We start from the raw sequence: 27,646 nt of genomic DNA, 5'->3' as shown, positions 1-27,646 counted from the left end.
TTTTTTTTTTTTTTTTTTTTTTTTTTTGAGACGGTGTCTCGCTCTGTCGCCCGGGCTGGAGTGCAGTGGCCGGATCTCAGCTCACTGCAAGCTCCACCTCCCAGGTTCACGCCATTCTCCTGCCTCAGCCTCCCGAGTAGCTGGGACTACAGGCGCCCGCCACCTCGTCCGGCTAGTTTTTTGTATTTTTTAGTAGAGACGGGGTTTCACTGTGTTAGCCAGGATGGTCTCGATATCCTGACCTCGTGATCCGCCCATCTCAGCCTCCCAAAGTGCTGGGATTACAGGAAAATCTGGAACTTTTATTCTTAATTTACAGCTACACAGATCAGTGTTTTCTAATTTCATTCCAATGTTTCCATTTCCAAAATTTCCAAAATGTAAATTTTTCACAAAGAGAAAGCTCTGTGATCAAGTAGTTATAAATCATTTTGCATCTTCTATTTATACAGACATAATGTATATTTTTATATTCAAGAAAAATTAAAGAGTTCCTTTTAGAGAAGAATTGCATTTAATTTTTTTTAATCCATCAAACACACCCATTTTCTTTTTTTGTTTCAGTTACATCTATGAACACTTCCCAGAGCATATCTTTTAAATCATGTTCTGCTGTAATAAGTGGGAAATGAGAATTACCAGCTGACCTTTTCTCCATTTGCCTGTTGTCCTTATAGGTGAGAATTATTTAGTCATGGACCAGCTGCTGTATGTTGCGATTTAAATGTGGAAATAGAATCACTCTACTCTTAGCTTTCATCACCCTTCCATCACTCTGTATAACTTAATTTGTTTAAAATTCATTTTACTGCTGTATTTTTTGAACTGATACATGGAAGTGTTCCAGCCTATGCCTAATGTTCAAATAGCAGGGTACGGATATTACCCTGAGGAGGTGGTATCTTGTTTAAATTGATATCACAGGGTGCCTAACTATGTGAATTTGCACATCTATGGCTCTTATCAATAAGAACCCATTCATATTGTCCTCAATATGAATGAGGACCTGATTTCATGTAAAACTGCCTGCCTGCTTTCCATTTGTTGAAAATGCAATGATTAGAATAATGTTCTTTCACAAAAATTCTTTTGTATACGTAGGAAGTATGATTAGAGTCAGCTATTACATTTAGAGCAGTAGTTTCAAAAGAGATATACTAGGACTCAAATATTCATTAATGTAGTTGGAGGGCCATATGTCTTTTGATACATTCTTACTTTTTGACTATGATTTTGGTGTGGCTTTTAGGAAATAAAACTTAGTTACTCTTAATGTATATGCCCACATCCTACATTAATATAAGTGGGCCGATTTGATCATTAAGAGGAGGACTAATACGTCCTAAAGGGAACTAAACTTACACCCATCTCTAACTCTTTAGAAAAAAAAAAAATTAAGACAAAGACAAAGGTCATTTTGTATACAAAACATGCTATATGTAAACCTGACGCCCCGAAGGATTCTGAGTATTATTTGAGCATAACTAGGAAAAAGATCAGGGTGCTTTTCATTTACAATAGTCGTTCTCTTTCTTTACACACAACAGAATCCACATAATTATGACTGTATATATTAGTATGCACACATCCTTAAAGATAAGCAACATGACTACTATTTTAGACCCTGTAAATATGCTTGCGTATTGGAGATCTGCCAAAAGTGAAGTTGGAACCAAGACTTTATAACTTAAGTCCACTAGAAGAAAGATTTTTTTCTTTTGTTTCTAAGAGGAAAGATCCAAAAAAATTTCACCAGAGTTTTCAACAGAGGAAAAGTTTTACCAATTACCTGGGTCACCAGTTTCAGAGTTAGCATATCCATCAAAATTTCATGGTCAAGAAAGAGAATGAACCAAAAAATTATTGCTATTTTGGTGCAGAAAAGAAGGAAATTTATATATTTTTTTCTATTCTAAAAATTGACTTAGGATTTTGTAATAGAGTATGGGATCTTTCTTACCCTGTTTCCCAACATCTGCACATTTGAGATTTCCATTCAATGCCTATTGCAGGATTTTCGACATCACCAAATGCACTGTTGGCTACTATTGTATATAAAATAGCTGAGTCAAACATCATAGTAGTAGGTATGCTTCATAATAGTGTATTTGATGTTATTCAACCATGACGTGGAACTGCATCTTAAATAATTGAAACTTGGATAAGCATTTGACAGAAATCTATTAAAGGTTCTGGATTTAGAGTATTACTTAGATGATCAACTTCCTGTATTTCCATTTCTTTGTTTACTTAATTTATTAATCACTTATTTATTCTGATATCCATCCAACAATCCTAGAGATCCGAAGGAGATAACACCTCTGACCTCCAGTAGCTTCTGGCCCAGTGAAGAACAGAGAGATCTTGGTTACTGTACTATGTTAAAAGTGCTATGACTATGGAAAGCACAAAGTTCCCAGGAGTTATGCTCAGCTGCTAACAAAACTTAGGCTGGAGGGTACAGAAAAGACTTCTCAGGATAGGTGAAGATGATCTCAAGCAAGCTGGGAGGAGTGGTTGTGAGAGAAAGGTGAAAGGGAGAGAAGCAAGTTGGGAGAAAGGCAGAATGGTTAGGAGGGTGCTGCAGGAATCTAGGAGATCAATGAGTATGGACTGACTGGACGAGGGGCAGAAAGGTGGGATTCCATTGAGAAGTCTTTGGTCACTGGGACATGAAATGGGAGGTCGAATAATCTAAAAGGTTGCAAGGTGACTGTCAGGTTTCCAATATAGACTTCTGAGTAGCATGGACAGAACACGACTCTGAACTCTATTGAAAGCATTCCTTCATTTTGGCTCCCAAAAACAGACCCAAGAATGCTGAGCTCAGTCAGGGCTCTAAGTTCCTTAGAGAGTCCTACTTACAATGAATTAAACAAATTCGATATATACACAATGAATTAAACAAATTCAATCTATACAGTGATACAATTCTGTATCTGTTTAAAAACGACACAGGGAGATGGGCATAGAGAGAGTATGAAGTTAATGTATCTAAGGTGATGGTGAAACAAAGTTAATTTTTAAATTTAGCTAATTATAGAAAACCCAGAAAAAACAACGTCTTTTCTTGCCTTGAAGTTTACAATTCCTGTTGCAAAAAATATGGTTGATGGAATGATTTGCATAACATTAAAATCCTGATTGAAGTTTTTCTATCTGAGCTTACCTAGAACACCAGGAATAAAGAATTTCGTAATTTACTAATCTTTGCCAGAGGAGACTTCAGTTTTCACTGAGATGATAAAGGGTTAAAGTTAGAATTGTCAGCAACCAACAGAACATCTAAGATCAGTACATCTCACTAGGGAACTGCTTGGTGTATTCTGGGTAGATTTTAAGCCAAGATTTGGTAAAATTCCTTCTCTGAATGCACTTATCAAAGCAGCAGGATGCATGAAAGATCACTGAGTTTATTTTTAAATGACAGAGGAAGGCTCCCCCATCTTTTATCTCATTTGAGTTTGTCTTTGTCTCCAAAATGGACTTCAGTGTCACATTCAGTTGTCATATTTAGTGTCACATTCATAGAAAACTACAGAGCAGTAAACTCTAGCCAGAAGTTATCAGAAGTATAAGTACCACATGGAAATCTAACTGAAGAAGCTGAAGATAAAATCATGGGGTATATGTAACAATAAGGTGAAGCTGGCAAAAATAACATAGCAAAAGAGAAAATCCAGCATTCTTTAATGTGTGCTTATTTTATGCTGTCTTTCTAAAGGGCAGCTAATTAAAAACTGACTCTTATCCAACTATGTATGAGACAGGTGGTTTGCCTTGGTAACTTACCAAAGCAAAAGCAAACTTACCAAAGTCACAAAGCAAGACGTTGGTGATGATGGGCACAGACAGTTTGAAGCCCCATAGCAATATTCTATCCTCTAAACTATCATTAATATTGCTTTAAACGGTGATACATAACAGTTTGACATGATTAGTTATCTGGCATAGGTAGTTATCTTGTTATGTATTATTTTAACTGATAAATAAGTTTCCCAATCCCCAAAGCTTTATCTTTTAATGTATTGATACTGATTTATGCCAATTTATTATTATTATTATTATTATTATTATTATTATTATTATTATTATTACGAGATGGAGTCTGGCTCTGTCGCCCAGGCTGGAGTGCAGTGGCATGATCTCCGCTCACTGCAAGCTCCGCCTCCCAGGTTCACGTCATTCTCCTGCCTCAGCCTCCCGACTAGCTGGGACTACCGACACCCACCATCACATCCAGCTAATTTTTCTATTTTTAGTAGAGACGGGGTTTCACCCTGTTAGCCAGGATGGTGTCGATTTCCTAACCTTGTGATCCGCCCGCCTCAGCCTTCCAAAGTGCTGGGATTACAGGCGTGAGCCACTGCGCCCAGCCAATTTATGCCATTTTATTTTTAATACCTGTTTATTGGTAAACCCAAATGAAATTTTTTTAAACTTATAACCTTGAGAATGGTCAATCCAGCATGTCTGATTTTCGCAAATAGGGAAACTGACATTCATAAAAACAAAGGAATTTTCGACAATCGCATTGTGAATATAGACTCTGCCACTAGACTATAGGACTTCTGCCACCTAGAGCTTGACTTTTCCCAGAATTCCTATTTCTCCCCGTTATTTGGTGCAAGAAGCCTATTCCCTGCAGCTCTGATGAAACACTGCCCGTAAAATATTTCATTGAAACCACTAGAGTTTTTGCTTTGTTTGGCCTTTGCATTGTTTCTAGTGACCCCAAAATGTTCAAAGTCAGACTGACTTTGTGGCCACTTTTTTCTTCTTAAATTCCATTATAGCACCTACATTCCATGAAGAGCATTGCAAATGCTTATATAACCCACATCTCTAATAAAGCCACACATGGTTCCCTGGTCTCTGTTTCTCAATAAGTATGTAATATTTATCATCAATAAATTGCAATGTGGTGCTCCCTCGCCAAAAGGCTAAAAAGGAGGTAAAAGTGAGAGGTCCAAAGAAGGCCATATAAAAGGCCAAGTGCATACATCTTAGTCTGGCATTCAAGGCTCTTCATAACCTGTTCCTGCTCAGTTAATCCACGTTTACCTTATGTCAGGTGAAAGGAACACTTTGCTCCTAGGAGAACAAGTATTTTTAATGTTTTTTTCAGGTCAACTCAGATCCACTTTCTAGTAGCCTTGCACCCCACCACTGCTTCATCCAATTTGGGTACAATCATGAATATTCTTATTCCTTCCACTTCCCTCTCTGAATCTAAAAATTTATATATAATCTCACCTTGTTCACCTACTTTCTTTACTCACCCATCCACATCTCTCTCTTTTATCTCTGAACTTCTTAAATACTTTTTTTTTGCAGTACCACACGATGAGTCTTAGAACATATTTTACTTGACATTCGACTCTGTTTACATAAATTCTTACATATGTGTTCTATTCTGCAACTGGCTTCTAAGGTCTTGGAAAACAAGTTGGTGTTTGTGGAATTTAGTTTCTCCTTAAGGCTGTGCATACATGGTTCTATTTTGTTGGACACATGGTAGGATTGCACTTTCTCAGTTTTCTTTTTAAATCAGGCACAGCTTTATGACTTGCTTTAGACAATAAAATGTAACAGAAGTGATATATACATACATCATTTAAAGGCATAAGCTTTCAGAGCTAATTTATGGATCACTTCATTCCCATCTCCTGCCATGAGATACAAGCATTAAGATAGAGCCTCTATCAGCTTGGTTCCTTGAATGACTACAATGGTAGACTTTACTGTCAATCTGTAATGCATATATGTACTCTCAGTGAGAAATCAACTGTCTCTTTGATATACTAGTAAGATTTGGGTATTCTTTGTTTCTGTAACATAACCTATAACGTCCTGCCAAGTTAAGCATCCTAGATAAATGTTGTACCTGCAGTGGATGGCCAGTAAATACTTGCGAAAAGTTAACAGAATTAACTAGACACTAAAACTTATAATTCATTTTAGAAAAGCCCCAGTGATAACTAATAAACATAATCTGGAATACCAGTGAGAAAGTAAAAACAGCGAAAAGATGATTTTTGTGCTGATTTACCCAAAATGAAGCTTAACAATTTCCTTTAACTCTGATTGACCTTTGAAGTACTGTGAAAGTCCCGGAACAGCCTGAAGTTGCAAATATTTGATAGCTCAGTTACTGGAATATTCATTTCTAAGGCCAGTTTGGAAATGGGGAGGCGGTAAGACAGGAAAAGCTGAAAAAAATGAATGTTTTATAAAATAAGCAAATTGTGGAAGTAAGCAAATTGAACAGGGATTTTTAAAAATTATTGATATTACTTTGAGCCAGTCTGAGATGCATTTATATATTGCAGTTATATGTATTATCTTCATTTAATACATATACATGTTATATGCAGAAACATGTCAAAAAGCACAGGAGGCAGGCTGTCATGTGTTTTTTCAGAAAGAAGAGTAGACAAAGCAAACTGTAATGACTTGGTTATTTACATAACTCACATAAAAACTATAAGTAGCACTATCATGACAAGATTTGCCCTACTCACAGTCATTTGCATTTTGCATGTCATTTTCAAATAAACTTTATATATGTATATAAGTGTGAATCATGGTGAAATTTCTTAAAAATAACATAAAACATTGCAATATCCATTTAGTTATCTGTACTTTCATTATATAATTCATACACTATTATTCTACAAACATTAATTGCCAACTGAACTGTAGTCTATGTAGTGCTCCAAAACAGAGCTTCTCAAATTTTAAGGTGTATATTATCATGAGGGGATTTTATTAAAATGCAGATTCAGACCCACTGGGACAGGGACTGGGATCCTGCATTTCTTACAAACTCCAAAGTGATGTGGATGATGCTGGTGTGGAGCACACTTTGAGGTACAAGTTTCTAAACATAGTTTGTCATGTTGCAAATGGCCTGCCTCAAAAATAATCCTCCTCTTAGCCCTCTGAGAGGTCACAGCTCACTGTAGCCAGTAGTCATTGCTGAGTACCCTGCTCAGTGACTCCTCAGAGGTGCATCCCATGGTCATTTCATAAAGACTGAATGAGCAGTAGCATCCAGCACTCATTAATTTTTTCTGCTTACTGAGCATGGCCAAGGACAAAATCTACCATGTGGATGTCCCATTGCCAAACTCTTCTCTACTCATCATGAAGATAAGACACATGAAATGATAAAGAATATGTGTTTCTGGGAGCCATGTTGAAAAATGTGCAGCCCAACCTAAGGCTTATCAAGGAAAGGGAAGCAAAATAAGTAGGTGAGGCTTCCTGAAGAGTAGAGCACCAAGTGGCCCCATTGAATGTCTGTCTTCACATATATCTGCTGCTGATGTTCGTTTGAGGCATATATGGCCTTGCCAGTAGCATCCTGGCTAGCTTAGGAGGATGATGATGCATAAAAGTTTTGTAAACTAGAGCTTCTTCATTGTTCTGAAACACTGGAAATGAAAAAATTTGAATCTTAAGTACATTTGCATTATACCAAGAAATTCCCACACTATGTCTATCCATGAAAATAAGAAATATCTGTCAGTTACTATGAATATATTCCTCTGTTGATAATTTTTTAGCATCTATTTTTGGGAAAGTTTCTCATTGATATTATCAAGAATATAAAGATATAATCATTAAAAAGTCATCAGAAATTTTTCAGCTATTCCAAGCACAAAGTCTAATATAAGAAACTATGTTTGGGACAGCCAGCTCATATTTTATGTTAAAAGTTTATAAGGATTGTATTTAAAAACTTCATATAAGCTTAATATTTAATGTAAAAACTAGTCTTTTTATTCTATTTTCTTAAAATTACAGAATATAATAAATATAATTTTATCAGTTAAGTCCCAAATAAATGCACTAAATCTCCAATTTACCCCAAAGTGCCAAATGAATATTATAATTCATATGTTTTTTTATGATATATGAAAGGTAGAAAAGCAATATTCTTGGTACTATAGCAGTAAATGAGACAAAGTCCCTGTTCTCATGTAGCTCTCATTCTCATAGGAGAGAAAGAAAATAGTAAATTAATTTATAAATATGTAAAATATCAGGGAGAGTTGCACTTTCCAGAGAAATGTAAAATGAGTTGTTCTATTAAGCAGTAACAGTGTGGCTTCCTTCAGTTGGTGATCATGAAGGCTTCTGTTAGGAGGTAACATTTCAACTGGGCTCTGAAGGCCAAGGAGAAGCCAGTTATGCAGTACTGAGAGTGTAGGTATTACAACAGAAGAAATAGCCAATGCAACAACCTTCTGGCTGCAAGTATTTAGCTTGTAGCAGGAAAAGAAAGGCCTGTGTGGTTACAACATTGTAGGCAGAGGGATATGGTCAGAGATGATCTTGAGAAGATCCTCACAGGTCAGATTATGTAGGATCACAGTAAGAAATTAATTCTGGGCATTAAGAAAAGCTGTTGAAGGCTTTAACTGGGAATGTGGCAGCATAGAGCTAGTGTTAAATTCAAGGCCTCTGGAGCCAGCCTACCTGGGTTCAGATCCCAGCTCTGCTGTTTTCCAGTTATGTGTTATGTAAAAGCTATTTAACTTCTCTGCGCCTCAATTTCCTCCTTGTAAAATGTATGTGACAATAGCATCTGCCTCACAGGGTTGTTGTAAGAATTAGACAAGTTAAAATTTGTAGAGCACACAGAATGGAGTTTGGCAGGTAGAGAGGCTACAGAAGGGTATGTTTAGTTAGGAACACAGATAGTCTGAAGTTTGTTTGTAAAAGATTATTCTGTTTTTACTGTCAACAATGGATTATAGAAGTACAGGGAAATAACCAAGGCTACAAATTGGAGACTACTCAATAGAAGTTGGCTTGGACTAGGATGGAATTGGGGGTAAATAGAAACAAATATTTATAATTACATTTCAGTAATAAGGAGGTTATAGGACATCAAGTTAGAAAGAAAATTTTAAACATATAGTTAATATTATTGAGACCTACACATATTGCCCAGGTCCAGGTGAATAAAAGTAAATTTAATCATAAGAAGGTTTAATATTTTCCTTCTCTAACAACTTTTGAAGGCTTCCATTTGGTAAGTCTGTGTTCTCTGAGGACTTTCAGAGCACATCTTTTTACACCTTTTCCCATCAAGCATTTGCCAACATATTAACAGAAGATTATCTGGTGATTATCGGCTTTGCTGATACTCAGGTGTTCTTCCTTAGCTTGATTCCCACTTGTGAATTCTTCTAGCTCTCAGTGACTTCTATAGCTTGTCCCTTCAGGATTAATCCTCCCTTTCTAGAATCAAAGTCAAGATATGTTACAGTCTGTCTACATCTTATAAATAATCAAATTTCCTTCCTCTGGGACCTGAGAAAGGCTATATTTCCCAGCTTTTGATGCAGTTAGGTTGGGTTAAGGAGATGCAAGCTGGCTAGTGGTTGTATTAGTTCATTCTCACACTGCTAGAAAGAATTACCTGAGACTGGGTAATTTATAAAGAAAAGAGGTTAATTGAATTAGAATCACAGGTTATACAGGAAACATCGTTGGGGAGGCCTCAGGAAACTTACAATCATGGCAGAAGGATGAAGGGGAAGCAAGTCCCTCTTCCCATGGTGGTGGGGGAGTCAGGGGCATGCAGATCATGTGAGAATTTTGCCTTGAGACAACACTAGGGGGATGGTGCTAAAACCTCAGAAACTGCCTCCATGGTCCAATTACCTCCCACCAGGCCCCACCTCTAATACTTGGGATTCCAATTCAACATGATATTTTGGTAGGGACACAGAGCCGAACCATATTAGTGGTTGGTGAATGAAAGTGATAAATACTACCTCCAACCCACGACTTCGAATCTCCTTGGAGACCTGCAGTTTGATCTGTCTTCCCTCACATGGCTGGGGCCACACTATGAGAGTAACCTGGAATTCTGAGGCGTCATGGGAGAAGAACCACACTAGATCATAGCATAATCTATATTAAACTGTAAAGTGAGTGGGAAATAAACAGTTTCTTGTGTTGAACAACTAAGATTTTGAAATTGCTTGCTGTAACTATTATAATTAATTATCCAAGTTAAGACTTTCAGATGATTCCAGCAAGAAACAAGAATCACTTGATAAAAATTTTGTTCATCAAGTTTTTTAAAAATTAGGATATAGGTAGCTTATTGGTGAAGGACTATATATCACATATTTTTCAGTGCAACTTCTCTAATTTTTTTTCAAAAGAATTAACAAAATTACTGCAGGTAATAATATAAAGTTTTGTGTAAGATGCTTTGGGAGGTACCAAAAGGAAAGTTTTCATCTTTGATAAATGTACAGTTTGGTTTAGGAGACAAGAAATAGAAACAACAACAACACAAAAGTCATTGCAGCCAAATAAAAGATGGGGTTAATGGCCGGGCGCAGTGGCTCACACTTGTTATCTCAGCAATTTGGGAGGCCAAGGTGGGTGGATCATCTGAGGTCACGAGCTCGAGACCAACCTGGCCAACATGGTGAAACCCCGTGTCTACTAAAAATCAAAAAAAAAAAAAAAAAAAAAAATAGCCAGGCGTGGTGGCACGTGCCTGTAGTCCCAGCTGCTCTGGAGGCTGAGGCAGGAGAATTGCTTGAACCTGGGAGGTGGAGGTTGCAGTGAGCCAAAATCATGCCACTGTTCACCAGTCTGGGTGACACAGCGAATCTCTGCTCTTCCCCCAAAAAAGATAGGGCTCACTATAAAATAGGAAGTGTAACTATTGGGGTTAACTACAAAATAAGTATAACTGCTGAGTGCTATGGTTACAGAGAAAGAGATGCGAGGTTGTGGGTGGAAGTCTAATGAGAACATTTAACTTTTCACAATGCCTGAAGAGAAAAATTAGGGAGGTAAACTACAAGAAAAGTGAAGTGATCAATATAAAGTTAGATAGCAAGGGGGAACGGTGTTCAGTAAAAACGAACTCCCATCAGAAATTAGGAAACTTACATTCTTTTTACTTATTTTTCAGAAAACCTTTGCTTCTAAGTAAATGAAATCTGTATTAAAACATGCACACAAAATACACTGCTTCCTTCTTATTACAACATCAATGTATTGCCTGTATTAGTCAACAGGTACTCATTTCTGTCCCTAAAATTTCTTTGTATAATGTCATTGGATTAGACTCAAGAATTGAAATATTAGATGAGTTTTAACACACACATACACGCGCACACAATTTACTATATATTTCTAAACGTATGTAGTAGTTGCTTTATATTTTCTAGCAACAGCTTTTAAAACTTAATTTTAAAATGTATTATCTTCTCTGGCGAATTATATCTAAGGCAATGATTTCTTCAGAGAGTTCATTTAGGTGGAGCTCTTTTTTTCTCATTCTGACAACATACAAGTATTATTTATTTATTTTACCCAAAAGGAGATAGCTCAAGATTAACAAATCTCAAAGTGATGAGTGCCTAATATAATGACTTTACAAAATGACTTGCCTTCAAGTTTTAACAGTTCCTGGTCACATATTTGCTTCTGCAGTCATACATATAGACAACTTGAATAGGTAAGCAGCCCTTCCACAATCAAAATGTGTTATTCATACAAAAACCTATTATACCTCTTCCCTTAAGGATTTCCTAAGTAATTCCTTACAGAAAATATATTTATTTCATGTCAGTTTGACAGCTCCTTTTAAAAAAGTTTTGAAATACTCCTTACCAAAAAATAGAGTGCTGTAGTACATAATAACTGAGATCTATATAAAAGGAAAGTGTTTAGGCACATGTGTCATCTGGAAAATGGTAGAAAATGCTAAAATATGTAGATTACATAGAATAAGTTAGACAAAACAATCTGGCCTCCGATTTGAATAAAAATCAATTTATTTCCTGCAATCACTCAAGAAAAATCTCACAGGGGATAATGCACAGTCAAAAAATTTTTAAATCCTCCTTTTCATTTCTCTCAACACATAAAGCAACTTTTCTCAAAATTACTTTCCTTCCTTGCTGCATTACAAAATGCAGAACACACCAATTCTCGCCAAATTCTATGTCTCAGGCACTGTTATCTCATTTTAGTACCCTGTTCTTCTGAATATCAATTTATTTTCTCCCATCAGGCCCCTGCTAGTTCTTTCCAGACTAGGCCTAACTCATTGATCTGATTCTTATCCCCACCAATTACCCTGCTCTACAGAACAGACCCATGAGTCAAGATACAGTCTACAGGGGCTGACAGTTGATTGGGAGAGGGTTAAATCACAGACATGAAGATTAATTTGGGACAACTTTCTTACTTTTATTTCAGAACATGTATGAAATTTTAATGTAATATATAGAAAAATCCCTTGAAAAGAATATAATGGCTTTGGTTATATACCTGAGTCTAATATTTATTAGAACAAGTGGCAGTAGCAAAATATATACTATATATTTATGTAGTGTGTGTGTATGCATACACATATATATCTGTAGTATATGTATATACTACTATGTGTGTGTGTATATATGTATATGTGTATACACACACACACACATATAAAATAGCAAAATGTATTGAACTGTGCTTGTCCATTATGATCATTATCCTGAACTTTTATATAGCTTTCCCTGACACTATTCTATGTCTGAGATCATGGGGAGTCAAGTCAATAAATAAATACAAATATAAATAAACATGTGCTTGTACATAAATACAAATAAACTCCAATTCTATATTGTCTTTCAATTAGTTCCTCTTTGCATAAAAACATCTTTTCAATAAATGTAATTATAACTTTTTAAAAGCAATGCAAATTGAGAAAATAATTTTTGTCCTGTTCTAAAATATATTATTTTCTAAAAAGGTGATCAATCTCTATGATTTTTTCATCATTGTTGAATATGTTTAAACATTTTCACATGAACTTTCATTTTGGACTCAAATGAAATATAATAAATGTTTAATCATCACTTAACCTTACTTTGTTCCTATATCAAAATGAGTTATTTTTGAAAAGTAAAAATATCTTACATATTCATGAACGTTTGTATTTTCATTTAAGTGGAGTAAAGGTAAATTATGTACTTCCAGAGAACTAAGTTTAGTCATAATGATTTTTGTTAGAGATTCTGATTACTTTAGACAAGAAATAGGGAAGGAATGACAGAATGAATACTTGATGAGAATTCAGGAGGCCTGTGTTCTATTCTTACTTGGTATAATAGAATATATCTTACTTGTAAAATTTCAGAGTTGCAATTAGCTTGTTTTTAACTTGTAAATTGAGGAACCAAACTGAGTGAACTTCACATTTCTTTTATCTCTAGTAGCTTAGATATCAAATACAGAATGCCTTCACCATTTTGCTCAGTACTTTCATGTGATACTAAAATTTGCAGTAGTTTTATATTAACCAGTACACAGTGTATTTGAATTCAACCCAAATATACAATTAATCTAATGCCAACTGCCAATACACTATCTAAAAGTTGCTCAGCTAGACTAACTAAATATTTTACTAAATATTTTACCAGTTGAAACTGTTTTATCAATAGCACCGCCCTCTGCAAATCCAGAGAAAAGTGTCATCTTCTTGAAGATAGGCCAGAGGTTGCATTACCACCTACATATAAATTCAAATCAATAATTTTAAGAAACAATACTCTTTCTCTTGCTCTCACCACCCACTATTTAAACTAAAGTGGAAATTTTAAATTTTCTTTATATTGTTCCTACTTTTGTCATATCCTTTACCATTTTCCTATAAAATATTACTTTCTATCTTACATTGTGTGTGTGTGTGTGTGTGTGTGCGTGTGTTTTTCTTTTTCTACCTGCCGCAAAAAAAAAAAAAAGAAAAGAAAAAAAAATTATATTAGTCCATTTTCATATCACCATGAAGAAATACCTCAGACTGGGCAATTTATAAAGAAAAAGAGGTTTAATGGACTCACAGTTCCACATGGCTGTGAAGGCCTCACAATTATGGCAGAAGGTGAAGGAGAAGCAAACTCAAGTCTTACATGGTGGCAGACAAGAGAGCATGTTCAGGGGAACTGCCCTTTATAAAACCATCAGATCTCGTGAGACGTATTCACTATCATGAGAATAGCACAGGAAAGACCTGCCCCCATGATTCAGTTACCTCCCACCAGGTCCCTCCCACAACACTTGGGGATTATGGGAGCTGCAATTCAAGAGATTTGGATGAGGACCCAGTCAAACCGTATCATTGATTCTCATTCCCTTGGTGAAATTCCTAATAATTTTGTGACTATTTTGCTCTGTCTCTTATTAACTCTGACTCTGAATAAAAGTATCTAAAAATATGTCTTAGCTTATCATGCTCTACATTAAAACTTCTAACAGGTGTCTCAGTGGCCTTTTTCAAAGTTCTCACATTTATCAGCCTTTGACTTGAAGAAACTGTTATCTTTACACTTACGTATTACTTCTTTTATCTCTTAGGCATTTTCACTTGAATTATATGAATATGTGCACTGCTTTAACCTCTCCAGGGAGACTTTAGTGTGTCTTGAAATGTCTTATTATCCTTCTATCTCATCCTACCTCCTTTTCTTTCCCTATGACCCTCACATATGGCTGGAATGAAGGGAGGTAGGTGATGAGGCAGGCATGAGTACTTGGAGAGGAGGATGCAGAGAGGGGAGCCAGAACATGAGGTATTGTATGGGCAACTTTCTTAACTATAAACTTCTAGTTTTGGGCTTGGCTTCCTGAGAATAAAAATTATTTTGGGACAATGAAGGATTTTTTTTTTTTTTTCCCTGAGACAGAGTCTTGCTGTGTCGCCCAGCCTGGAGTGCAGTGGCACGATTTCAGCTCACTGCAAGCTCCACCTCCCAGGTTCACGCCATTCTCCTGCCTCAGCCTCTCAAGTAACTGGGACTAGAGGCAACTGCCACCATGCCCAGCTAATTTTTTTTTTTTTTTTTTTTTGTATTTTTAGTAGAGACGGGGTTTCACTGTGTTAGCCAGGATGGTATCAATATCCTGACCTAGTGATCTGCCTGCCTCGGCCTCCCAAAGTGCTGGGATTACAGTCATTAGCCACTGCACCTGGCCTCTTTTTTAAAAAATTTTATTTTATTTTAAGTTCTAGGATACATGTACAGGACATGCAGGTTTGTTACATAGGTAAACATGTGTCATGGTGGTTTGCTGCACCTGTTAACCCATCACCTAGGTATTAAGCCTCTCATGCATTAGCTATTTATCCTGATGTTGTCCCTCCCCATTCACCCACCCCCAAGACCTCAGTATGTGTTGTTCCCCTCCCTATGTCCATGTGTTCTCATTGTTCAGCTCCTACTTATAAGTGAGAACATGTGGTGTTTGGTTTTCTGTTCCTGTGTTAGTTTTCTGAGGATAATGACTTCCAGTTCCATTCACATCTCTGCAAAGGACATGACCTTGTTCCTTTTTATGGGTGCATAGTATTCCATGGTTCATATGTACCACATTTTCTTTATCCAGTCTATCATTGATGGGCATTTGGGTTGATTCCATGTCTCCGCTATTGTGAATAGTGCTGCAATGAACATATGTGTGCATGTATCTTTATAATGGAATAATTTATATTCTTCTGAGTATATACCCAGTAATGGGATTGCTGGGTCAAATGGTGTTGCTGGTCCTAGGTCTTTCAGGAATAGCCACACTGTCTTCCACAATGTTTGAACTAATTTACATCCCCATCAACAGTGTAAACGCATTCCTATTTCTCCACAGCCTTGCCAGCATCTGGTGTTTCTCAACTTTTTAATAATTGTCATTTTGACTGAAGTCATAATATCTCATTGTGGTTTTGATTTGCATTTCTCTAATGATCAGTAATGTTCAGTTTTTTTTTTCATATGTTTGTTGGCTGCATAAATGTCTTCTTTTGAAAATGTTCATTCATGTCTTTTGCCTACTTTTTAATGGGGTTGTTTATTTCTTGTAAATTTGTTTAAGTTCCTTGTAGATTGTCAGATAAACAGATTGCAGAAAAATTTCCCCTATTCTGTAGGTTGTCTGTTCACTCTGATGATCGTTTCCTTTGCTGTGCAGAAGCTTTTTCGTTTCATTAGATCCCATTTGTCAATTCTTGTTTTTGTAGCAATTGCTTTTGCCATTTTCATCATGAAGTCTTTGCCCATGCCTATGTCCTGAATGGTATTGCCTAGATTTTCTTCTAGGGTTTCTATAGTTTGGAGTTTTACATTTAAGTCTTTAATCCATCTTGAGTTAATTTTTGTATAAGGAGTAAGGAAGTGTTCCAGCTTCAATTTGCTGCATATGGCTAGCAAGTTCTTCCAGCACTGTTTGTTAAATAGGGAATTCTTTACCCATTGCTTGTTTTTGTCCAGTTTGTCAAAGATCAGATGGTTGTAGACATGTGGTCTTATTTCTTAGCTCTCAATTCTGTTTCATTGGTCTCTGTGTCTGTTTTCATACCACTACCATGCTGTTTTGGTTACTGTAAACTTGTAGTATAGTGTGAAGTTAAGTAGTGTGATGCCTCCAGCTTTGTTCTTTTTGCTTAAAATTGTCTTGGCTATATGGGCTCTATTTTTGGTTCCGTATGAATTTTAAAGTAATTCTGTTAAGAATATTAATAGTAGTTTAATAGAAATAACGCTGAATCTATAAATTACTTTGGGAAGTATGGCCATTTTCATGATATTGATTCTTCCTATCCATGAACATGGAACATTTTCCATTTGTTTGTGTCCTCTTTGATTTGCTTGAGCAGTGGTTTGTAGTTCTCCTTGAAGAGGTCCTTCACTTCCCTTGTTACCTATATTCCTTGATATTTTATTCTCTTTGTAGCAATTGTGAATGGGAGTTCATTCATAATTTGGTTCTCTGTTTGTCTATTGTTGGTCTATAGGAATGCTTGTGACTTTTGTACATTGATTTTGTATCCTGAGACTTTGCTGAAGTTGCTTATCAGTTTAAGAAGCTTTTGGGCTGAGACAATGTGGGTTTCTAGATATAGGATCATGTGTCATTTGGAAAGAGAGATAGTTTGACTTCTCATTTTCTACTTGAATATCCTTTATTTCTTTCTCTTGCCTGATTGCCATAGCCAGAAGTCCCAATACTATGTTGAATAGAATGGTGAGAGAGGGCATCCTTGTCTTGTGTCAGTTTTCAAGGGGAATGCTTCCAGCATATGCCCATTTGGTATCATATTGGCTGTGGGTTTGTCATAACTGCCTCTTATTATTTTGAAGTATGTTCCATCAATACCTAGTTTACTGAGAGTTTTTAACATGAAACAATGTTGAATTATATCGAAAGCCTTTCCTGCATCTACTGAGATAATCATGTGGTTTTTGTCCTTAGCTCTGTTGATGTAATGAATTACATTTATTAATTTGTGTATGCTGAACCAACTTTGCATCCTGGGAATGAAGCCAAGTTGATCGTGGTGGACAAGCTTTTTGATATGCTGCTGGATTCAGTTTGCCAGTATTTTTTTTTTTTTTTTTGAGAATTTTCGCATTGATGTTCATCAAGGATATTGGCCTAAAGTTTCCTTTTTTGTTGTATCTCTGCCAGGTTTTGGTATCAGAATGATGCTGGCCTCATAAAATGAGTTAAAGATGAGTCCTTCATTTTCAATTATTTGGAATAGTTTCAAAAGAAATGATGCCAGCTCTTCTTTGTACCTCTGGTAGAATTCAGCTGCAAATCTGTCTGGCCCTGGACTTTATTTGGTTGGTAGGTTATCTATTACTGCCTCAACTTCAGAACTTCTTACTGGTCTTTTCACGGATTCAACTTCTTCCTGGTTCAGTCTTGGGAAGGTATATACATCAGGGAATTTATCCATTTATTCTAGACTTTCTAGTTTATTTTTAAAGAGGTGTGTATAATATTATTTTATGGTCATTTGTGTTTCTGTGAGGTCAGTGGGAATATCCCCTTTATCATTTTTTATTGTATCTATTTGATTATTCTCTCTTTTCTTTTTTATTGCATAGCTAGCAGTCTATTTTATTATTATTATTATTATTTTCAAAAAACCAGCTCCTGGATTCATTGATTTTTTGAAGTGTCTTTCATGTCTCTATCTCTTTCAGTTTCACTCTGACCTTACTTAATTCTCATCTTCTGCTAGCTTTAGGGTTTGTTTGCTATTGGTACCCTAGTTCTTTCAGTTGCAATGTTAGGGTGTCAATTTGAAACCTTTCCAGCTTTTCAATATGAACATTCAGCGCTATACATTTCCCTCTTAACACTGCTTTAGCTGCATCCAAGACATTCTGGTACACTGTATCTTTGTTCTCACTGGTTTCAAAGAACTTCTTGACTTCTGGTTTAATTTCATTATTTACCCAGGAGTCATTCAGCAGCAAGTTGTTCAATTTCTATGTAGGTGTGTGGATTTGAGTGAGTTTCTTAATCTTGAATTCTAATTTGATTGCACTGTGCTCCAAGAGACTGTTTGTTGTAAATTCAGTTCTTTTGCATTTGCTGAGGAGTGATTTACTTTGAGTTATGTGATCAATTTTAGAGTAAGTGTCATGTGGTACCAAGAAGAATGTATGTTCTCCTGTTTTTGGGTAAAGAGTTCTGTAGTTACCTATCAGGTGCACTTGATCCAGAGGTGAGTTCAATCCTGAATATCTTTGTTAATTTTCTGTCTCCATGATCGTTCTAATATTGACAGTGGGTGTTAATATCTCCCACTACTATCGTAGGGGGGTCTAAGTCTCTTTGTACATCTCTAAGAACTTGTTTTATGAACCTTGGTGCTCCTGTACTAAATGAATATATATTTAGGATAGTTAGTTCTTCTTGTTAAATTGAACACTTTACAATTTTGTAATGCCCTTCTTTGTCTTTTTTGATCTTTGTTGGTTTAAAGTCTGTTTTTGTCAGAAACTAGAACTGCAGCCCTTGCTTTTTTCTGCTTTCCATTTGCTTGGTAAATTTTCCTCCAACCCTTTATTTTGAGTCCATGTGTGTCTTTGCACATGAGATGGGTCTCTTGAATACAGCACACCAGTGGGTCTTGACTCTATTGAGCTTGCCATTCTGTGTCTTTTAATTGGGGCATTTAGCCCATTTATATTTAAGGTTAATATTGTTATGTGTGAATTTGATCCTGGTCTCATGATGCTAGCTGGTTATTTTGCAGACTTGTTGATGTAGTTGTTTCATAGTGTCATTAATCTTTGTACTTCAGTGTGTTTTTGTAGTGACTAGTAATGGTTTTTCCTTTCCATATTTAGTGCTTCCTTCAGGAGCTCTTGCAAGGCAGGCCTGGTGGTCACGAATTCCCTCAGCATTTGCTTGTCTAAGAAGGATTTTATTTCTCCTTCACTTATGAAGCTTAGTTTGACTGAATATGAAATTCTGAGTTGGAAATTCTTTTCTTTAATAATATTGATTATTGGCCCCCAGTCTCTTATGGATTGTAGGATTTCTGCTGAGAGGACTGCTGTTAGTCAATGGGCTTCCCTTTGTAAGTGACCTGGCCTTTCTTTGCCTTTCTTTCTGGTTACCCTTAACATTTTTTTCTTCATTTTGACCTTGGAGAATTTGATAAGTATGTGTTGTGGAGTTGATCTTCTCATGGAGTATCTTACTGGGGTTCTCTGGATTTCCTGAATTTGAATGTTGGCCTGTTTTGCTAGGTTGGAGAAGTTCTCCTTGATGATATCCTGAAATATATTTTCCAACTTGATTCCGTGCTCCCCATCTCTTTCTGATACCCCAGTCAGTCATAGGTTTGGTTTTTTTAAATAATCCCATAGTTCTTGGAAGTTTTGTTTGTTCCTTTTTATTCTTTTTTTCTCTAATCTTGTATGCCTGTCTTATTTCAGCAAGATAGTTGTCAAGCTCTGGAATTCTTTCCTCCACTTGGTCTATTCGGTTATTGATACTTGTGAAGATGCATTGTGAAGTTCTCATGTTGTATTTTTCAGTTCCATCAAATAATTTATATTCCTCTCTAAACTGGTTATTCTGGTTAACGCTTCTGTAATGTTTTATCGTGTTTCTTTGCTTCTTTGCATTGGGTTAGAACATGCTCCTTTAGCTCAGCAAAGTTTATTATTATCCACCTTCTGAAGCCTACATCTGTCAATTCATCCATCTCAGCCTCTGCCCAGTCCTGTATCCTTGCTGAAGAGTTGTTATAATCATTTAGAGGAGAAGAGGCACTCTGGCTTTTTTTTTTTGCATTTTCAGCATTTTTATCATTGACTCCTCATCTTCATGAGTTTATCTAGCTTCTATCTTTGAGGCTGCTGATCTTTGGATGGGGTTTTTGTGGGGTCTTTTTTGTTGATGTTGTTATGTTGCTTTCTGTTTGTTTTTCTTTTAGTAGTCAGGCCCCTTTTTCATAAGACTGCTGCAATTTGCTGAGGGTCCACTCCAGACCCTATTCTCCTGGGTCCCTCCTGTACCTGGAGGTGTCACCAGTGAAGGTGCCTCCCTTGGCTGGGGGTGGGAGCTTCTCTTGCCCTGTGTGGCTCCCGGGTGGGCCGTTACACCACCCAGCTTTCCTTGCTCTCTGTGGTTGTGCCAACTGCCTATCAGTCTCATTGTGGGAACTTGGATATCTTAGTTGCTGGTGCAGGATTCACTTGCTGTTTTTATTATTCTTGATGGGAGCCTTTGACCAGAGCTGTTTCTAGTTGGCCATCTTGGTCCAAACAATGAAGGATTCTACAGCAGGGAATCACATAATGAAAGTGTGCATTTTGAGAGGCATGGAAAAATGAAGAGGTAGGCTCACAGTTGATAGTTTATTTAACAATCAATAATAATTTATGTGAAAACAACAATGACAGTGACAGCAGAAAAAAAAATAAAGTTGGGAGCCAATAAACTCAAATTCAATGATACTTTTCAAACTGTATATTGCTACCCATTAGTGAGTAGTAAAACTAGTTTGGGGGGCCTTACCTAGTATTTTCTGTTTCTTTGCATTTGTGTTGTTCATTTTATGATCTTTTTCCATATCTATATATAGTAACAAAATTATATTTGATATTTACTTTATGCTTTTACTTTATCAGACATAATAAAAATAAATATTATTTTATAAAACCTTGTTCCATTTATATGTGTATGTATGGAGTGTCTGTGTGCGCGCGTGTGTGTGTGTGTGTACTAGGTGAGCATAGAATATGTATTTCTGAGACAGAATACTATAAAGGCTAAGTCAAGAGCATAAAAATTGGACCATGTTGCCTGAGTATTTACTACCTGTATGACGTTGGTAAACTTAATTCTTTTCTTTATTTTTTGCCTCAGATTCCTTATCTGTGAAATGAGGTATCTGTAAAATGAGATAGGGAATGACTCACTTTAATTTTTAGGAAGATTTTGGTTGGTAACCTGTGTCAGGTCTACATATGTTATTCCTTTCGTGTTTCTCTCCAATGTTATACAATTTTTCAGCCAGAAATTGTTCTGTAAGACATTAGGTCTATGATAATAAATCTTTCTCACATGAAATATACCTGTGAATTTGCCTTAGTGGTTTGTTGACTCAAATAAACACACAAAAACATAAGAAAGTTACAAAATCAGACTACTGTTGAAAGAAGAGAGCATAAGGAATCTATAAAAAGTCTTCTAAATTTTCATAGAAGCAATAGAATCTAGGATTAAATTTTACTTTATATAGGTGAACATGTATTTATTTGTTTATTTATTTATTTATTTATTTATTTATTTATTTATTTATTTATTTTAGTGGTAGGAGTTTTAAATGGTAAAGAGGAAACAGAGGCATCAATTTTATTTCCTTTTTTTTTTCTTTTTTTTTTCCCCAGGCTGGAGTGCAGTGGCATGATTTCAGCTCACTACAACCTCCACCTCCCAGATTCAAGTGATTCTCCTTCCTCAGCCTCCCAAGTAGCTGGGGTCACAGGCACTCACCACCACACATGGCTAATTTTTTGGTATTTTTAGTACAGACAGGGTTTCACCATGTTGGCCAGGCTAGTCTTGAACTCCTGACCTCAGGTGATGCGCCCGCCTCAGACTCCCAAAGTACTGGGATTACAGGCATGAGCCACATTGCCCAGCTGAGAATTTACTTATGATAGGAAAAAAAATTATTTGAGAAAAATGTAATTTGATTTTTCAAACATCATTGATAGTTAAACAAAGTACAAAAGTATCCACCTATCTCCCTTGACTATGTAAGAAGTTCTAGCTTAAGGCTATATTTATTTCAGAACAATTATCTAAATTTGGAGCATTGATGTTAATTTAGTCTCCAGCTAAAGGTTAACTTCAGCTGTGATAGGAACAAACAAGCAAGCACAGATTTCTTTCTTTTCACTTGACTTGGGCTGGGTGTGCTTTGATGGTGAAGGAGGGTGCAAGTGCCTGTGGAGACAAGTGAGAGATCAGCCATTAAGGATTTAAAGACCCTAACCTATGTATGTTGCGCCCTCTGCTGGTTACTAAAACCAGAGTCAAGAAGTGTCTATGGACAATGAAGTAAAAAAAATCTATAAATATTCTTAGTACTCTCAAATATGCATTCACTGTAGAATGGGCATAAAACCTTTTTCCTACATCCAAATTAGAGTATGCAGAGGATCAGAGCTCTTTTATTTGTAATACATAATTCAGTTTACACATGACTTCAGTTGGCTATGGCTAACACATAGAAACAGCACAACAGAAAAGTTAGTTATGTGGAAATACAACTTTTGAAACAGATAAAATGGGAATTATTTATTTGAATAACAAAAACCATAATTATGCACTTTCTTTAAATAACCACTTCTCATAGAAATATGTAAAACGTTTAAATTATGTTATTCTACTTACATTAAATACTTACAATAGTTTAATTCAAATGCACAGTTGAAAAATACCTTTATTTGGGGAAGAAACCATTTTAGGACTCCACATACATTATCTTGACTCATTTCTTACATGGAGAGGAAGCAAGCACCCAGGAAACCAGATTGAGAAACTGAGTTAGTGTTAAGTAAGACCTGTCCTCACATGAAGAGCTTCCTCAACACCTCTTGCCTCAGTTGTAATTAGTCCAGGGCATTGGACCAGTGTTCAGTTCATAGGTGAGCATCAGGTAGCTTAAATGTGGGGCTCAGGTGGAAGCACTGGCGAACCTGATGCCTGTACCTGAAATCCATTCTCTCTGAATGCCTTTCTGATTTCTTACGGGGAGATTTAATAAGAATGCCTTTCCTTTACTTATTACAAAGATGAGGTACACATTATATGCAACTTAGACACCTTTCATCAAAGACCACAAAGAAGAAGAATTCATTCTGGTCCTACCCTTTTTGAGATAAGTGTTCACTTTTATTGTATTCACAATTACTATAAAGTAACTGCAGAAGTTAGCATTGATCCTAAAGCATATATTGAAGCTAGAACTTGAGAGAACAGGGACTAATCACTCACAGGGGCCTACAAATTACAGATCTTATTGAATAATATCTCTCCAGTGTGCATATATGATCACTATTTTAACTGTTAAAGAGACTTCCAGTTACACACTGGAAGGGAAAAAAGACAGAGTAATATCCAGAAAAACAGCACACTAGACTCCATTCTGACCACAAGTCCCTGGATATGGCTGCCAGTGACGTGAATGAAGGAGATTCATGCCAGTAGAAACAAGGCCATGGGCAAGGAGATGTCTTAGCACTACGTAAGGCAAGTCATGGTGGGAGGAGTCAGCAAGGCAGTCAACATTTACCTTTGCCTGTAGTGCAGAAGCAAAATCAGAGTGTTGAATATTTCTTTTTCTTTTTAGAAAAAGGAATAAACAAGGAGAAGGAATGATTGTCATTCTTTTAAAACCAGAAATAGGAGAGAGATATTCACATACCATGTAGTGTGTGTCTGTGTGTGTGTGTACACACACCTACACATGAGCAGCAGAAACATATTAGCAACTCATTAGCAACGTGTCTTTTACTAAATATTAGGGCCTCATTTCTTTCTCTGTAAAAATAAGAGGTTAGGTTAGTTAAATGTAGTATCTCTTATAGTCCTTAAAGTCTATGAGTCTGTACATCTAGCCAATTTTATTTGTTTATAAAAATGTTTCAGAGGAAAGGCTGAAAACGTTATGAAATTGGCAGAGTGACAGGAATCAGCTCATCTCTCTCAAGGAAGTTTCATGAGGGAAATAGATATACGTTTGTTTGTTTGTTTGTTGTTTTGAGAGGGAGTCTTGTTGTGTCGCCAGGCTGGAGTGCAGTGGCGCGATCTTGGCTCACTGCAATCTCCACCTCCTGGGTTCAAGTGATTCTCCTGCCTCAGCCTCCTGAGTAGCTGGGACTACAGGCATGCGCCACCATGCCCAGTTAATTTTTGTATTTTTAATAGAGACAGGGTTTCACCATGTTGGCCAGGATGGTCTCTATCTCTTGACTTCATGATCCACGTGCCTTAGTCTCCCAAAGTGCTAGGATTACAGGCTTGAGTCACCGCGCCCAGCTGTAGATCTATGTTTATGAAGATACTTATCTAAAGTTGGCACCTAATACATACATTATCAGAATCTAGATAACTAACAGAAAGGTTTTCTTCGAATTATTTTTAAAACTAAGTTGACAAAACCTTAAATAGAGTTTTGAAAGAAAGGAAAGGCTGAGTTTGAGATGATTGGGGTGGGTATGACAAGCAAGGGAAATGACATAGTTTAGAATTTTAAAGTGGGAAGTCCACTTAAAATTAATGAATGCAGTTTTCTACTCAGACACAATTCCAGTCCTGAAAAACCTGGATATATTTTAGGGGAAAAATCCACAAAATAGAATAAAACCATTATTCCATTAAATAATGTTAACTAACTAGTATTAAGACTTGTGAGTGAGAGTGAGTGAGTGTTAGCCAGGTAAATAAAGGTAGAAAAGGCACTCCAGAAGGAGGAAACACCACAACCAAAGACAAGAAGATTTCAAGAGTCATGGAGGGTGAGGGGCATTGCGGGCATTTCCACATTATGAAAACATAAATTATGAAATAGGGAATAGTGGGCAAGTTTAACTGAAAAGATGGTATTTATGTCATGTTCTATGACAAGCTAAGAATCTTAAGATTTATTCCATTGCTAGTAAGGGCCTTAAGCAAGCTTGTAGTACAGCATAATTAAAGCAACCCGGCCAGAGCATGGAGGCTGTATTTGAAAGCAGCAGAACTAGAAGCAGGCTCTTTTAATAGCCAAGTAGTGATGCTTAAGTTGAGACACGAATAGAAATTTTCAGAACATAAAAACAGCAGAATTTGTTTAATTGCTTGGTTTCGTAAAATAACAGAGAAAACTCCCCAGATTTTTGGTTCCAGTAAACATTGACAGAGATCAGAAACAGGGAAACAACAGGGCGGTGGATGAAGAAGAATTTGATGAGTATGCGCATGACTATGGCTATGTTGAACGTTGGTTGCATGTGAGTTATCCAGATAAGTATGCCTCATAGATGTCATGTTTAAAGATCAGAGGCTCAGAGACAAAATAAATTGATAATCACTATCAAAGATTGAATACGACCTAAACATAGTGTTTATATTATTGGATAGAATTTCATTTAAATTCAATAGAATGTAAACTTTTTTGTACGATTGTTTGTGTTTTTTTTAATCACTCAATAGATAAACTCATGAAAAAATTAGATAAATTACAAGCAAAATATGAAACTTGTTTTTCAGCGCAACTGAATTTTATGAGCAACTTGGTTGCTCCTTCTGTCTAAAGCATTTTGCACATTGTAAATATTCAAGTAATGGTGACTATGACTATTAGCTAGAATTTAACATCAATTTGGGACTGGGAAAAACGTTGGAGATGTGACAATACTTGTTTCTTCCAATAGTAGAGCCTATAAAATCCCACAGGTGACTTACGCAATTAATTAATGTTTTCATAATTAGGTGTCTAGTGGAGTGAAAATCAGAAGAATAGACAGAGCTGGGTTAAGGGAGAGGACACTTCAAAAACAGATGGATTTTGTTGGTTTTGAAAGTATTACAAAGAAGCAAATGGAGAATACCTGGAAAGACAGAAGGAGACAGATGGAAAAGGCACTTGTGTGTTGCCAAGGAGTATGGACTTGATCTTGTAGACTGTCACTGTTTAAACATAGAGAGACTTGAACAGCTATGGGTGTTTTGGTTTTGTTTCTTATTTTGATTATGGCATCTATGTAAAGGAACACTGAAGCCGTGATAATTAGTCAGGTAAAGTTATGAGCAGAGAGAAACAGGGATTAAGGTAACAAGAATGAAATGGGAGCATGATTAAAAAGACTTTTGGTAGGAAAATCTATAGTAAATGTTGTCTGACTCAGTATAAGGATTGTGGAAGATGGAATTATATATAATATCCTGAAAGCTCTACTTTAAGATGAAATAGTTTCTTGATGGTGCATATTTACCTCACTTTCCTCAAACTTTGCTGTGAAAAATTTAATCAATTTCTTCCTATGTGATAGATGAATGATTGACACTTAATTTTTGTATTTCTTATTACTAGGTAAGAAAACCCAAATCATATCATTGTTCTCACAGATTTTCATATAGAATGTTAATTCTGAATTAAATGATTCTCCTTAGCATAAGACTTTTATTATTGCTTTTTATGATCCTTAATTCCATTAATATTACTGGTAGTACTTTTTTCTTCGTTGTACAAAATTTGTAACATTTGTTTAATGCAGATATGTTATAAGTAAAGGCCCTGAGTTAAAGTTAGCAAGATTAGGCTGGGTGCCATGGCTCACACCTGTAATCCCAGCACTTTGAGAGGCCGAGGTGGGTGGATCTCCTGAGGTCAGGAGTTCAACACCAGCCTGGCCAACATGGGGAAACACTGCCTCTACCAAAAATACAAAAATTAGCCAGGCATGGTGGTGGACGCCTGTAGTCCTAGCTGCTCGGGAAGCTGAGGCAGGAGAATTGCTTGAACCCAGGAGGTGGAGGTTGCAGTGAGCTGAGATTGCGCCATTGCACTCCAGCCTGGGTGACAAGAGCAAAAACTCCATCTAAGAAAAAAAAAAAAAAAAAAAGTTACCAAGATTAGAACAATTAAGAGTTTCAAGAAATATGTTCTGTAAGTGGTGAATGTATGGAAATGCTAAAAGGGTGCATGACATTTTCTCTTATTCATTAAATTTTTAAAATTTTATTATCTAAATCTAGATTTACATTTATATGCTGTTCACTTAATTAGCCTTACATGTTTAGTGTTTCTCGTTGTTCTAAGTCCAAGTGGGCATGTATAATGTATATTCCAGGTTCACATTATGAATTAAAACCCAGTCATTTCTTTCACCCTCAAGAATTCTCTAAACATTCTGAGAAATAATCTTGCTCTAATTTCTATATGGCCTTTGAAAACAGAGTTTAATTTTAAATTGGAGTTAAATGCTCATATAGAACAAATGTTCTTCAGTTATACAAAAGCCACACTGAATTCCATAGGGCAGCATTTCTCAAACTTTGGCTCTTCATGTTCTACAATTTTGCAATGCACACCTTTAATGTTTGACTCAGTAAGAGATTGCTGAACTCATATCTGCTTCTTCATTCAATCCATTGCAATGTATTGTTTTGGTTTAATTATACAGAAAAACTTGACTTACAAGATATATATACAAAAAAGAAAGGTATATTTTAACAAACTTTTTAGATAATTGGGCATATCGTTTTGTATGCCACAAAAATATGACAAGTAATAGTTTCTTGGAGGTTAGTA

Source organism: Piliocolobus tephrosceles, chromosome 4, assembly GCF_002776525.5.
Source record: "Piliocolobus tephrosceles isolate RC106 chromosome 4, ASM277652v3, whole genome shotgun sequence".
Taxonomy (NCBI): domain Eukaryota; kingdom Metazoa; phylum Chordata; class Mammalia; order Primates; family Cercopithecidae; genus Piliocolobus; species Piliocolobus tephrosceles.
This window is presented reverse-complemented; position numbering follows the sequence as displayed.